This window comes from Calidris pugnax, unplaced genomic scaffold (assembly GCF_001431845.1).
Source record: "Calidris pugnax isolate Ruff unplaced genomic scaffold, ASM143184v1 scaffold5, whole genome shotgun sequence".
In the NCBI taxonomy this organism is placed as follows: domain Eukaryota; kingdom Metazoa; phylum Chordata; class Aves; order Charadriiformes; family Scolopacidae; genus Calidris; species Calidris pugnax.
Genome location: NW_015090814.1, coordinates 2,183,851 through 2,196,521, shown reverse-complemented (window position 1 = coordinate 2,196,521; position 12,671 = coordinate 2,183,851). Strand labels below are relative to the sequence as shown.

The following is a 12,671-nucleotide window of genomic DNA, read 5'->3' as shown; positions in this document are numbered from 1 at the left end:
ACAAAAAGAGCAGATATTTAGACTACCAAAAATGTATTAACATGTGTTTCTCATACAGAGATTTCATTTATATCCTTAACAGTGTAAAAACATGGTGCAGGCTGTACTACTTTCTGTCGACATACACGAGATCCCAAGCTTAGCAATGTCCAAAGGGAAAAACAGGAAGTTCTTTATTGACTTTGGATTGTGCTTGCCCATATGGCTGAGAGCCCACCTTGGCCAATTCCTGGCCCTTAAATCACTGCAACTTTTGGTTCATGGTCACTTAACATACCATGCATGCAACTTACCTTATAAATCAGCATTCAGTGTAGATTTCAAAATCCCAGGAAAAAGGATGAGTGTTAGAACTGGCAAACTAATATAGAATTGTTGATGAGGGTTGAAACCCACCAGCAAACACGTTGCAACTGAAAAAAGCTGGCAGTTCAAGGGGACCAGAAATAGTCTCAGCACTCAGGTTGGATCTTAGCAGGTCAGGTCCATGTTAACAAGGTCCCAGATTTCAGTCTTGGTGCTTTTTCCTGGGAAAGAAAAACCTGCACTTAGCTCAGCATTTAATACGGCCAGAAGAAATTGGACCGAGATCTCAAATTAATTCTCAGAAATTTTACAGATGGTTTATCACACCTCCTGTGGTTGTTCAATTTCTGAGGTAAGTAATACTAAGTTCACTCATATCCAGTAATGAGCCCCTCCTTGTCATTGTTTTTCCTTGCCCTTTTCCTTGCTCTCTTCCCAAGGTACTGCCAAGGCTGTGGGTTCTTGCCAGTAACCCCAGGTATGTGCTGGTACTGGGCAGGAGTGACCCACCGTGGGTAGGAGTCACTTCCCTGGAGGGAGAAAAAAATTTTTGAAGGGGGGCAGGCTCAGGGACTGAATATTGTTTCAGGACATGGCTGTGAGAGAGCAGCAGGAGACCTGGCTCCAGCAGCAAGGTCCAGGTGCTGCTTGTGCCCAGGGAAGTGCCCTGGCAAGGTCTCCTCCACCTTCCACTGGGCTCACGGCAGAACCAGACACTTCTCTGTGGAGAGTGAACGAGCACAGTGGGTTGTTTCAGGTGGGCTGAAACGATTCTTGGTGCTGGGCAGAACATGATGACTCCTTTTTTGTTGTTTGGAAGAGGAAGGGAATTAGAAGAATTCAGGAAACTTTTACTGCAACATTTCAGCTTTGATTTTTATTTTCCATATAATGGGTGATATAGCTATAAGATTGGGAAATGATTTTAAAAGGACTGAAGAGCCTTAGAACAAAATTAAAAATATAACTCTGTCAAGTAAAAAACTTCAGCAGGGTTTGAAAAATTCTCCATGCTTTTTCATGTAATAGCTTTTCATGTAATAGTTTTACTTAGACCTAGATCTATTTTTTCTCCTTGAATTTTCAGTTCAGCCAGCTCAGACCGGGGGGTCAGTCCCTCCTGGTGACAGCCCTTTTCCCTGCCTATTACAAGGCCCAGACTGTGCTGAGTCCACCAGTTTCCCAAACCATATTTTTAGCCAGAAGGAAGTTTTACCTCTGCCCTGTGGGACATTGTTTTCTTCTACCACTACACTTAATGGTACAGGTTGAAGGGATGTGTGAGGGAAAGAAGGGGAGAAGCAGAAGGTAAATAGCATCCTGGGGTGAGCAGTTTATGTTAGTGAGAGCTCCTTGAATCTCCTGTCATCTGGGCAAGGAGAAGTGTGGGAATTAGTTTTATGGGAGGTGCACAATAATAACAACAATGAAAAATGAATAGCAAACTCTTTCTTTTTTTTAAAAAAAAAAGGTTGTCAAAATCTCCTGAGCAGTACACGGGATCTCTTCTCAAAGCAAAACCACAGCCTGGTGAGCTTGACCTCTAAGCCCAGGTTTGAGGGGACTGTCTTCTCAGAGGTGGCCGCAAACAGCTCCTACTGATGCCAATCAGCTGGGCAGAAGCAGAGAGTGAAGGACCTCCCCCTTCCTCACCTTCTTTGCCAGTTATACCCCATAACATTAACAAACTGCCCATCAGTTCTGCCCCTGCTCTCCTCTCAGCCCCCAGCTGATGCCCACCGAGCCGCTGAGGTGGGAGTTCACTGGTAGAGGTGGATTAGGTTAAAGATAATAAGAGTCTAAACATCCACAGGGAGTTCAGCTCCCCGTACAAAATTCATAATTACCTAAACTATTACCATTGTCTGGGTGAAAAGGAGTTGCTGCGAGCAGGGGTGGAAGATATTTGCAGAGACAGCCTTAAGATGCAAGGATGGCAAATATCAGGTTTTCTCCGGTGGATGCACCGTGGCTTCAGCCGGGCTATGAAATGAGGATTGTTTGGTTATTCGAGTAGAAACCTGTTAAACGCATAACCTTGTTGCAACAAATTTTAATTCTTTTAGCAGGTCCATTCTTTCAACAGGTATTGATTCGAGCAGCCTCTGCTATTTTTATCAAATGCATTTTAGAGGCACAGAAAATGCCACCGAGGATTTAAACCCCCAGTAAGCTGCACAGAGGCAGCGTTTGTAATACACTGCTTGCTGCTTTCACAAGCTGGACAAACCTCATACATTATGGGCCAAATTATGCCCTTGGATGAGTACGCCTGATTCCCACTGCTGTCAATGTGGCTGTCATAGAAATCTGTGGGAGACCAGCTTGTGCATCCAAAGAGGAATCTGGCCTAAAATCTATTGTGCTCATATTCCTTGTTACTTAGATATTTCTCCTGTCTGCCTGACTCACTCGCTTTTTTGTCAGGTTAAAATAAGCACATTTAAAGATATTCTTAAAAAAAAAAAAAGGGATAAAAGACCTCTAGTGCTACAATGTTTTGTTTGTGCATATGGCTATATTTAATAGAAGTTCTTTATCCAAGGTTTCCTTGAAAAGTGACTATATAGATAGGTTTATAGAAATCTACAGTGTTTCTGCAACCTTTTGAGTTTTGGACAGGCCTGGCTGATATCCCCTACAAAGTGAGCAAACATGATCATTTCACCCCAAGTTTTACTCTGCCAACCCTCTGTTGCCCATCAGTGCTGCCCTCCCCAAAGAAAATGCCTGAAAAGAGACATTCAGGAAATATTCTGCTGTCTCCAAGACAAAAGAGCATCACCCCTCCTCACCCAGGTGATTTGTCTGGGAGTAAAGGATGGTCTGGATGAAGTAATTTGCAAATATAAAATATCAGGAGAGGTCAGTTTTGTGGTAGGTATCCCCCATAATACTCAGGCTGAACATACCTTGTCCATCCCCCATGGGTACCTGTGTGATGGCAGGAAGGGTAGCCCTAAGAGCCAGCTCCTCTGGCCCCTCTGAACATCTCCTGGTGTCCTGACCACCTCTGTGAGCTGGATACCAGGTTCAAGATTTACTTCTCTTTGCACGGTTGCCTTGAGTTTATTTCATTCCTAGGCAGCTAGTTGGAGTGGTAAATTTATACATGCATTCAGCATTGTCATAGTCATATCTTGCCTCAGGGCATATTGATCCTTGTTACCATATTGACTTGATGCTTTTACATCTGCCAGCAATAGGTCTACACATTTTTTTTTCTACAAAGATTGCACATTTTCCTTCCCCTGCCCCAAATCTCCTTCCACACAGTCTCCTTTTATTAAGGTAAAACACTTTATTTTTTTAATTTTTTTTTTTTTTTAGTGCAGCATTTTTTTTAATTTTTTTTTTTTTTTAGTGTAGATTTTTAAATGTGCCTGTGTTTGCTCAGGTAAAGGTTGTGCAATGATTTCTGACTCTAATGAAAAGGAAGGGTAAAGCATAGAGTTAGATATTAATTAGCAACAGAACTTCCTTTCTAAATTATAAATACACCAAAAGCACGTTTTGTATTTGCTTTCCAGAGTGCAAGAAACAAAGCAAAGGGGAAGTTACCTGTTCACTTATAATTAAATCACCGAAGAATAGGCGAGCAGCAGCAAGTTGGTCCTTGGCGACTGCTACACTTGCAGCAGCAGCAGAATTGCCACCACAGGCAATTTCTGATTTTCACTCATGTTCTCCATACGATTTCGACTGTAAAGGTCACTAACCGAAAACAGATGCTGAAGTGGGTCCAAAATAGTTTTTGCTTAACTTTTAGCATTTACTTAACTGATTACTAGTTACAAATCTGACACACAGCAGACATAACAGTGCTCTCAAGGAGATTAAAGGATTAGTCACTCACTAGCTTAATCAGATTAATCAGAGATTTTGAACACAATATATAATTCTATCCACAGAGGGGATACGTGATAGCCACATGGTAGCCTAATTTGAGAAGGGATACTAGGGATGGACAGACCCAGACAAAAGAGGGCAGGAAAAATTGCTAGTTTTCGCAAGGATTTTTCTATTTCCTGCGCTTGTGATACCACTTGGAGACCTTATATTTTCTAGTGGAATTACAAATTCACAAAATATATCCCTGACGTCAGCTAGTAGCCTGTGCAAAACTGTAAAAGGACTAACATAATGTCCTGTTATAAGCTTGTGATATTGACATACACAAATATAAGTGTGTGTTTTTCCTTATTTAATTTAATATTTGAAAACTTGGTTTTGATTTGCAGGGAGAAGTTCTTTTATTTTTTTTTTATGCCCTGGGATCCAGGATCTGAAACGTAAAGTGCAGGGAAGGACTCTGTGAAATATTAAAAGCTTTGTGACAAAATTGGAAGATGCTATTTGATACAGTAAGTTATTCCAAAGTAGAAGAAGAAAAAAAAAAGATTCGCTCTCATCTGTGAGAGCTGCCCAAGTTAGAATTTAAATCTGGTTTTACCTGTGAAGAAATGTAGCATTTTTGAAGGAAACGTGCATCTCTCTTCCACACGATTTGAATTAAGGGAAAAGTAGGGTGGAATCTCAGCATACTGAAACTGAGGTTTTCCTATATTAGAAGTTACTTAACAACTGCAATATTTCTACCAACAATTAAGAAAGAGAAATCACAGACAACATTGATACGAGCCCTGTTTTTAGATGTAAAGAAAAATTAACATAACTGATGTTATCTTAATCTATTGCCCTCTTTTTAACAAAACACCAGAACATTCTCTTCTTTCTTAATGCATTTTTTTCATTTTCCTGTTTGTTTTTTTTTCCATTTTTGGATAGTGACCCTTATGAATTCCCTTAGCATTTTGGAAGGGGTCGGTCTCGTGCCTGAATCATGTCTCTTTCTGACATCCAGCCTTCAGTAAAGAAGCACTTTTAAGGAAGAAACCAACAAATTAATCTCCATGTGCTTCAGGAAAGACACTGTGGTTGGAAGCAGGCCAGGTTTTCACTCTGAAGGATGCTCTGTGCTTGGCAAAGCCCAGAAATGTGCGTCTGCGATGCCGCTTCTGCTAAGATTTTAAGATTTAATAATTGCCATTCTTTAAAGGAGGAGCCGCCGTTGAGCGGGAACGGTAGCGGCTAACGTGGAAAAAAGCATTTTACTGGCAATTAAGTGTTTGTTATGCAGAAACTGAAAAAAAAAATAAAAATAAAAAGGAAACAGAACTCTCGTAAAGAAAGGCTGGGACTGGGCAATCTGGCAGCCCGTAGCCGGGGTCATGCGTACCGTACATGTATTAAAACCAGCCGAGGTGAGGGTCTGTGATATATGCAGGCTCCTGATGCTCCCCCTCTCCCTCGGAGGGTCTCTCTTTGCTGAGAGGATTCCACACACCCATTTGCCATCCTCTCTCTGGTGGTTGCCCCCTCTCCCTCTCCCAGCCGGCCCCTTCCCCCGGCGCGGCTCCCAGTGGCCGCCTCTTCTTTCCCCCCAGCCCCGGCAGCTGAATTTCAGCCACGCAGCCCGTGGCAACCAGCATCCCATCACTGCTCCCCGACAGGAGAAACAAACACAAAGCTGCCTTTCGGAAAAAAAAAAGCCAAAAAACAAAAAAACCAAACCCAACAAAAAAAAACCCAAGCAACTGCGCGCTCGGGCTTCGCTCTAAAGAAAGAAGGCGCCGAGTAAAAGAGGTGCCAAGAACAACCGGGATGGCATTGCTTTATTTTCACAAAGAAGTCTCTCCTAATTGCACATTAACTGTCTTTTCGCGAACAAACTTGTTTCCACCTAAGGCTGACAGTCGCGGGAGCCCGCGCGTGTGTGTGTGTGTGTGTGTGTGGGTGTGTGCCGGGGAGGGGGACGTGGGGGGGCTGCTCTGTGGCAGTGTCTGTACGTCTCGTGCTGATGGAATTATTGTTTATTTTTTTAATTTTCAGAGGTAGGTTGATGACAGCTGAAGAAGACTGTATTTGCCGAAGAGCAGCATGATGGTAGAGAGGAGCGGAGCTCCTGAGGGAGATCTAATGGTGCCTCTCCTTCCTGCACAGAGATAAAGACTTATAATAAGCGTGTATGTTCACCATCTGGCTCTGTGCATGTGGTCCTTATGGAGGCGAAAGCAGCACAATCTGTAAATGATCAGGAGCCATCGCACTCTCTCCAGAGAATCCACGATGCAATCAAGGTGACAGATGGCATGGCCGCTGCTGTGGCCTCATGGAGAAGATCAAAATCACCTTCAATAAACTCTGACTGAAATGGGCATGAGCACCTCAAAAAAGTCAGTTTGTCAGTCAAACTGCGACAGCAAGCTGCATTGGGGAAACATAGCGGCCAGCTCTCTGTTTTCAATCGTTTCCGTCTGACTGAGCCTGAACTATGATCTTTCTCAAATTGTCCTTTCTGTTTAGCTGAAGCAGGCCAGCAAATTGCCAGATTCATAGCTTTATTGAAGGAAATTGAAAACATGATGTCCTCAATTCAAGGGACAAACAGCTGGCAGGTGCTTGGACACCCAAGCACATAAAATGGACCCCTAGTCTTTTGGACAAGTTTGTCCAACTTTTGTCAGAATAAATATAGATATATAATAAAATAGATATAATAAAATTCCAATTTAGGCAGGGTTTATCAGGCATTAGCTGACAGCGATTATATGGCTGCAAATGAACCTTGCGCTACGTATTAAATGCTGGGTTTTCCCATTTACGCTAAAAATGCCACATCAACCACTAATTATAGAGATTTTTTTTTTTTTTGTTTCCCCATTTTTGGCCAGATATCTTAGCACAGCCTTTTTGCCATGGCTACTTATCAAGGATAGGCATTAAGGGCCCGATCCTGCCAGGTTCCCAGCACCCCTGACCAGGTAGGTGTCTCAGCACCTTACAGGACCAGCCGGACACCTCTGCCTCGCTCAGCTTCTCCCTCTGGCTCCACCACCAGCCACAGACACCAAATTCCCACCCTCGAGGAGGTAGGGAGGTATCTACCAGGTGTTTCCTGTTATTCGTTCACCTCGCATGAGCAGCCAAGGACTAGGTGAGCTTCCCTGAATGTGGTGGTGAAGAAAAATATCCATTCTTTTTTCTTTTTTTTTATTAATTATTTCTACTTTTTATACTTATTTTTTACTGTGTCCTTGGCTTGACCACCTCCTTTTATTAAGAGAAGTTAAAGCAATGTGCTTGTCAACTGTTTACAAATTTGCACATGAGGCCTTCCAGGCCGAAGCCCTGTCGCCAGGCTGAAGCAAGAAGGACAGGCTGCGAGGCGAGGGAGGAAGAGAAAGGCAGCCTTCCTCCCGCCCGCGGGATCCTGCCCCGAGATCTTCCTGGGGCCCACCACGGCTCTGCTTCGGTCACGAGGAGCGGATCGACGGCTGTGTCCCCGCTCCGCGTGGCAGATGGTCACTGTCTTTCCCAGTTTGCTCGCTTGCGTGTTTGGTTTTCTACCACCACATTTTAAAACGTCCCTGTCGCCCTTAGCCTTTCCAGCTACTCATTTCTAGCTTTGCTACTCATGAAATATTCTAGAAAATCCTTCAGCCTGGTTCAAAGCCTGTTAATGGCGGCGATTCTTTCCATCAACTTCACTGGGTTTGAGTTAGTCCTTGGCACGCACTTCTCTCTACAACAGGCATTGTCAAAGGCAATTTTTTCTTTATTTTATTTTTTGGTTGGGTGTGGAACATGAAGGATGGGCCACATTTTAAACTCCAGGTTCATGTTCCCTCTGGCTGATTTTGCACATATCACTGACCATCCTGGGTTGCACATTTTATGTCTGCAGAATAAATAAAAATAGCCTTTGTACTAGCTACCCCTGTTTCTCTCTCACGATGTGACTTTTTCCATGCGTGGGAGAAGAGCTATGCTCCATCTCACCAGTACGCAGTCAACAAGAGACTGGGACAGAAATGGCCCAACAAAAGCCAGTCATTTTCACCAGGCAGAATGGTATTTTGCTAGTCCTCTACTCTGGGAGTTAGACAAAAATGCAGTGGCAAAGTCTTGATTTGACAAACCAAGAGGTGTTGCTAGGAGAACGGGGAAGGAGTTTTAGAGCTAAACTCCTGTGGGTTTCTGTCCTCTCTACCGAAATTTTTGATTCAGGATTACAAGGGATTCAGGATTACAAAAAGCACTGCTTTTTACTGTAATGTGGTACCAGGGAGCACAGCAGACCAGGTTTGTGAGTGATTTCTCCTGGAGTTGAACCTTTTCACAGTTGACTATGGTGTTGGTGTCCAGTTAATCCTCATTGAAGTATCTGATTATGACATGAACATTTCCTATGGTGCAGTTTAGACAGAGCTAATAGTGTAAAAAAATTCATGTATACTCAATACTACAAGCTTGAGGTTCTTGTGTGGACCATGTCAAAACATCTAAATGTCTTGACATCTTTATTATGGCAACCAACCTACCTGGTGAGACACTAAGGCATTTGAATGCTAAGATTTTGAAACTAAATTACTTTGAAAAATTGATTAATGCACTTGCCACAAGCTACACTGAATTGGGGTCTCTCTACCTTGTAGCTAAACCTTGGTGGATTTCTGTCTTCGAATGATCTCCTTACTCCTACTTTATTTGCTCTTTGTTTCTCTCACTGATCACAAAGGGAGTAGCAGGGAAATCTACTTTGCTCCTTTGGTAAAGAAGGCAAAGTCCAGGTAAGGTAATTTGGTTTGACAATCCTCATCCTACAGCTGTGCTGCGGAGAACCCTCGTTACAGAGTCTATTTTGCCCCACCTTGATCTCCAGAGGGTCCCTGCAAGGACTCCATCTCCTGTTGGAGGAGAGGCCTGAATGGGTTCCTGTGTGGGGAGATGAAGGTGAAATCTCTTTCCCAGACTGTTTTGGCTGTAATAAATGAATTTACTTTTTGTTTAGAAGGCAACATAATGCATGTCATATAATGCATAGTGAATTTCAATAAGTATCTGCATTAGAGGAGGAAAAGGCAAACCCGACCGAAATTTGCTACCGCATGGCTGAGAAATCTGGAGGTCTTTGCCCAACGGAGGGAAGTTTCCCTTAATGCATAGAAATTTGATGTCATATATTATGAGAAGGAAAAAAAAGGATAGGTCTGTAGATAATTGAATGAAGTGAAGGGAAATTTAGGGCCAGAAATGCTTTTGTCCTTGAATGTTCTTTTCTCATATTCCAAATAGGGACTCTGTGTCATGGACCTGTGAATACAAAGACTGCTTTTAAATCTCTACTTCTTGCATGACTGACACTTACAATTCAGTAACATCTTTCAAGACATCCTTTGTGCACATTTATTTCAAAATAATGTATTGAACCTGTAAAATCTTATTAGAGTATTTTTGCTGCAATTACACTCCCATATTATGTGATCAACATTTAAGTTGATTGTCCCTTGTTTTAATATGACCTTATACCGTGGCAGCATAAATGCAATGACAGTCACTGCCTGAAATGAAACAGCTTTTATACCTTGTACTGTGGGTATTTTGTTACATATTGATGGAGGGGAGAGCTGATTGAAAAAGGAAAATGTTTTGTTTTCTGGAAGTAAAATACAGAATTTGGAGCCTAGCAACGTTGCCTGGGGAACATTTAATAATATTGCCATGCCTGCCACATACCAGGGAAATGAACTTCCCAGATATGCCTAGAAACCCAGGATCACTCCTTACCCTCCTTTTGTTTGGTTGCTCGCTTTATCTCTTTGACCCTCATTCTAGTTAGAAAAACATATTGCTTTGATCTTTTTTAGAAATCATTTAAAGCGGAAGGAAAGCAGGAGAAGGGGAATATCGGCAAAGAGCAACCCACTCTCAGGAGTGGAGTCTCAGTTCAGGGCAATTTCCATTCCAGTTCCCTGGACAGCTTTATGGGGAAATGGGATGTTCTACTTCCATGGTTATCACCGTGGCAAAGGCAATGAAATACCCCCTTAAGAGGAGGTCAACAGAGTCCAGTATCCAGAGCAGGAGGTTTCAGTGGAGAAGATGAAAAAAATTGAAATAAAGGATTGATTTCAAACCAATGCTTCTTACATACAACTGTCGTTCATCTCTTAGAGGTGGAAAAAATAACTCATAAACACAGCAGATATTTTGTGCGTGTGAACTAACACGAATTTCTCGTGTTATTCTGATGAGGTACCACCAGAAAGACGGAATGGCTGCCATAATGTTCTACTATCAATTTTTCTTTTTAAAAATTTTAAATTTCTTGGACATTTTATGTATTCTGGATGGCGGATAAGCTGGGATCAGAAGCATGAACTGAAATATAGAGGAAATCAAGCTAGTATGGAACAGCTATTTGGAAGTATTTGGATGTGTGGATTAAGATTGCAAAAAAATGGGCGAAAAGGGGGTGTTTTGCATTCAGGTTTTTCTTTGGTGCATGTGGATACAAAATTACCATCACAAAAGGTAGACAGGTACATTTGTGGACAGTATTAAATAGCTGTGAAAATTATACCCCTATTCAGAAAGGTCCATTTTCGCAGTGGTCTCAGCCTGATTTCTAACTGCCCGTGTGATGTTATTTGAACATAAAATCCTGTAATTTCTCTTGTGGGGGGAGCAGATTAGTGAACTGAGAATGGCCTATCTACAATCAGAAACCAGGAGCTGAAAATATTCAGTACGACTGTGGTATATTTCGTGTTATGAATGTACCACGAAGCCCTCGGACCGTTACGGACTTGCATCACGATTTTGACAACGGCTGCCACACCTGGGTGGTGGGTAGGGTCTGCTCCTGCCTACCTGCAGCTCCACCAGAGCCAGAAGAATGGAAGTCTGAGCAGAGGAGATGCATTGCTTTGTATGATAAAAGGTACTTTCTTTGTCTGGCAAACCACTCCTTTTGTATGCACATCAACCAGATGGCCATTTCAGTTTGTCTCCGGCTGTGAATCAGACAATATGGCAGAATTAAGGGAAAAGCAAAACCTTCCCCTCCACCCCTCCTCTCTGTACATAAAATTAGAAATCAACAACCTTTAGGGAGATTTAATTTTAATACTTCATTTCTTTGGTAATTTAGGGACTTCTGATTTAGTCAGCTACTGTGCAACACTGTCTTTAAGGGGTGACCAGCTAAGTGCTTAAGGACCATGAGACAGAAAAAGCGGAGAAAGAGATTAAGTAACAAAACAGGTGGGTTATTATAAATAAAATAAAATAAAATAAAATAAAATAAAAAAGATAAAGGAGGGTGGGTGGTAACTCTGGTGCTTTGATTTGATACAAGCTACATTTTACCGGGTGAGATTTCTGATGCTGCTGCATAGGCAGTGACTGCAGTTCTTTCATGACACATCAAGAAGTCTGGGGTCTTCTACAACAACACAGAGTTAGACACAGGAAGTTCTTCTCTGGTGGTCTATGCTGTTTCCTCCTGCACTGGAGATCCCTCTGCGAATTTTGAGCAACCACATCATCACCTTGCTTCTAGAGAACTTGGGAAAACAACTTGTTTTGAGACCAGAAGGTGAAAGGCAGCTCCCACACAGGTGGGGAACATTACATGCTCTTCTCCTCTGAATTTGATGGGTTCAGGTGGACAGGAAGACAGAAGGTAAGAGGGCCAACAGAATTCTCAGTAAAAATAAGTCTCCAAAAAAGACTGAAATCTTCGACAGGAACCCTAAGAACCTTGACTGTTGGACTTTCAAGGAAAACAGACCTTACAAGGTTTACAGAGATCTGTTGCACACAGCATGTAGTTACTAACAATTTTGAGCCTCCTGACATTGTTCATTTGATTCATTTGACGCAACTGTGTGGGATAAAATTTGACAATAGCTACAAAGTGATACAGAACCAATATGCCAGAAAAAAACCCCCTATTTAGTCCTTGGTAGGAGATGGCAGGTGTATATTAAATCCTATATTTAACTGGGGTTAATTTTGCACTTTCCCAGATACTGTACCAGAAATCTTCAAGCATATACATAATGATTTTGGCACATCCCTCAATACAAAATTGTCTCTAAGTACTAGCAACTTTTTCTATACCACAGTGGTAGCCATGTGCAGTTGTGAAGAGGCACATTCCTCATTGAAGCATGTGCTTGTATTTTAGCAACTGCTGAAACTAAATCTGTGAGTCAAGTCCCCCATTTGCCTGCTGTTTCCACCTACTAGTAACCAAGGTATAAAGAAATACAAAGGTATTTTTTCTAATGTGAGAGTAACATAAAGTCCTCTCGGCTCACAAAAGATCTCCAAGAATGGCCATGGGAGTGTATGTAAAATTAAAGGATAGAAGACGTCCTATGAAATAATAAAACTCTGTGCTCTCAGGGTTCTCCTTGCAGTTGGCAAGAATTCCTATTGGTTTCTATTAAAAAAAAAAAAGAGTTTCAAATCCTTTAGTTAGCAAACACTGTAACTGTGTTCAAGTGACACTT

General features: G+C 42.1%; 1 long non-coding RNA gene across 7 annotated transcripts in view; it reads right to left on the bottom strand.

Moving 5' to 3' along the window:
• Nucleotides 1–12,671, bottom strand: part of LOC106886590 — a 51,331-nt gene that overhangs the window by 24,862 nt on the left and 13,798 nt on the right. For 4 of the 7 annotated variants that reach the window (XR_001411687.1, XR_001411690.1, XR_001411688.1 and 1 more), the window contains exon 2: nt 294–527. This is a non-coding gene — a long non-coding RNA (uncharacterized LOC106886590). Of the gene's footprint in view, nt 1–293; nt 528–2,153; nt 2,643–3,867; nt 5,582–12,671 lie in introns of those variants that run through there. The other 3 variants (XR_001411692.1, XR_001411689.1, XR_001411691.1) reach the window with 3 other exon arrangements.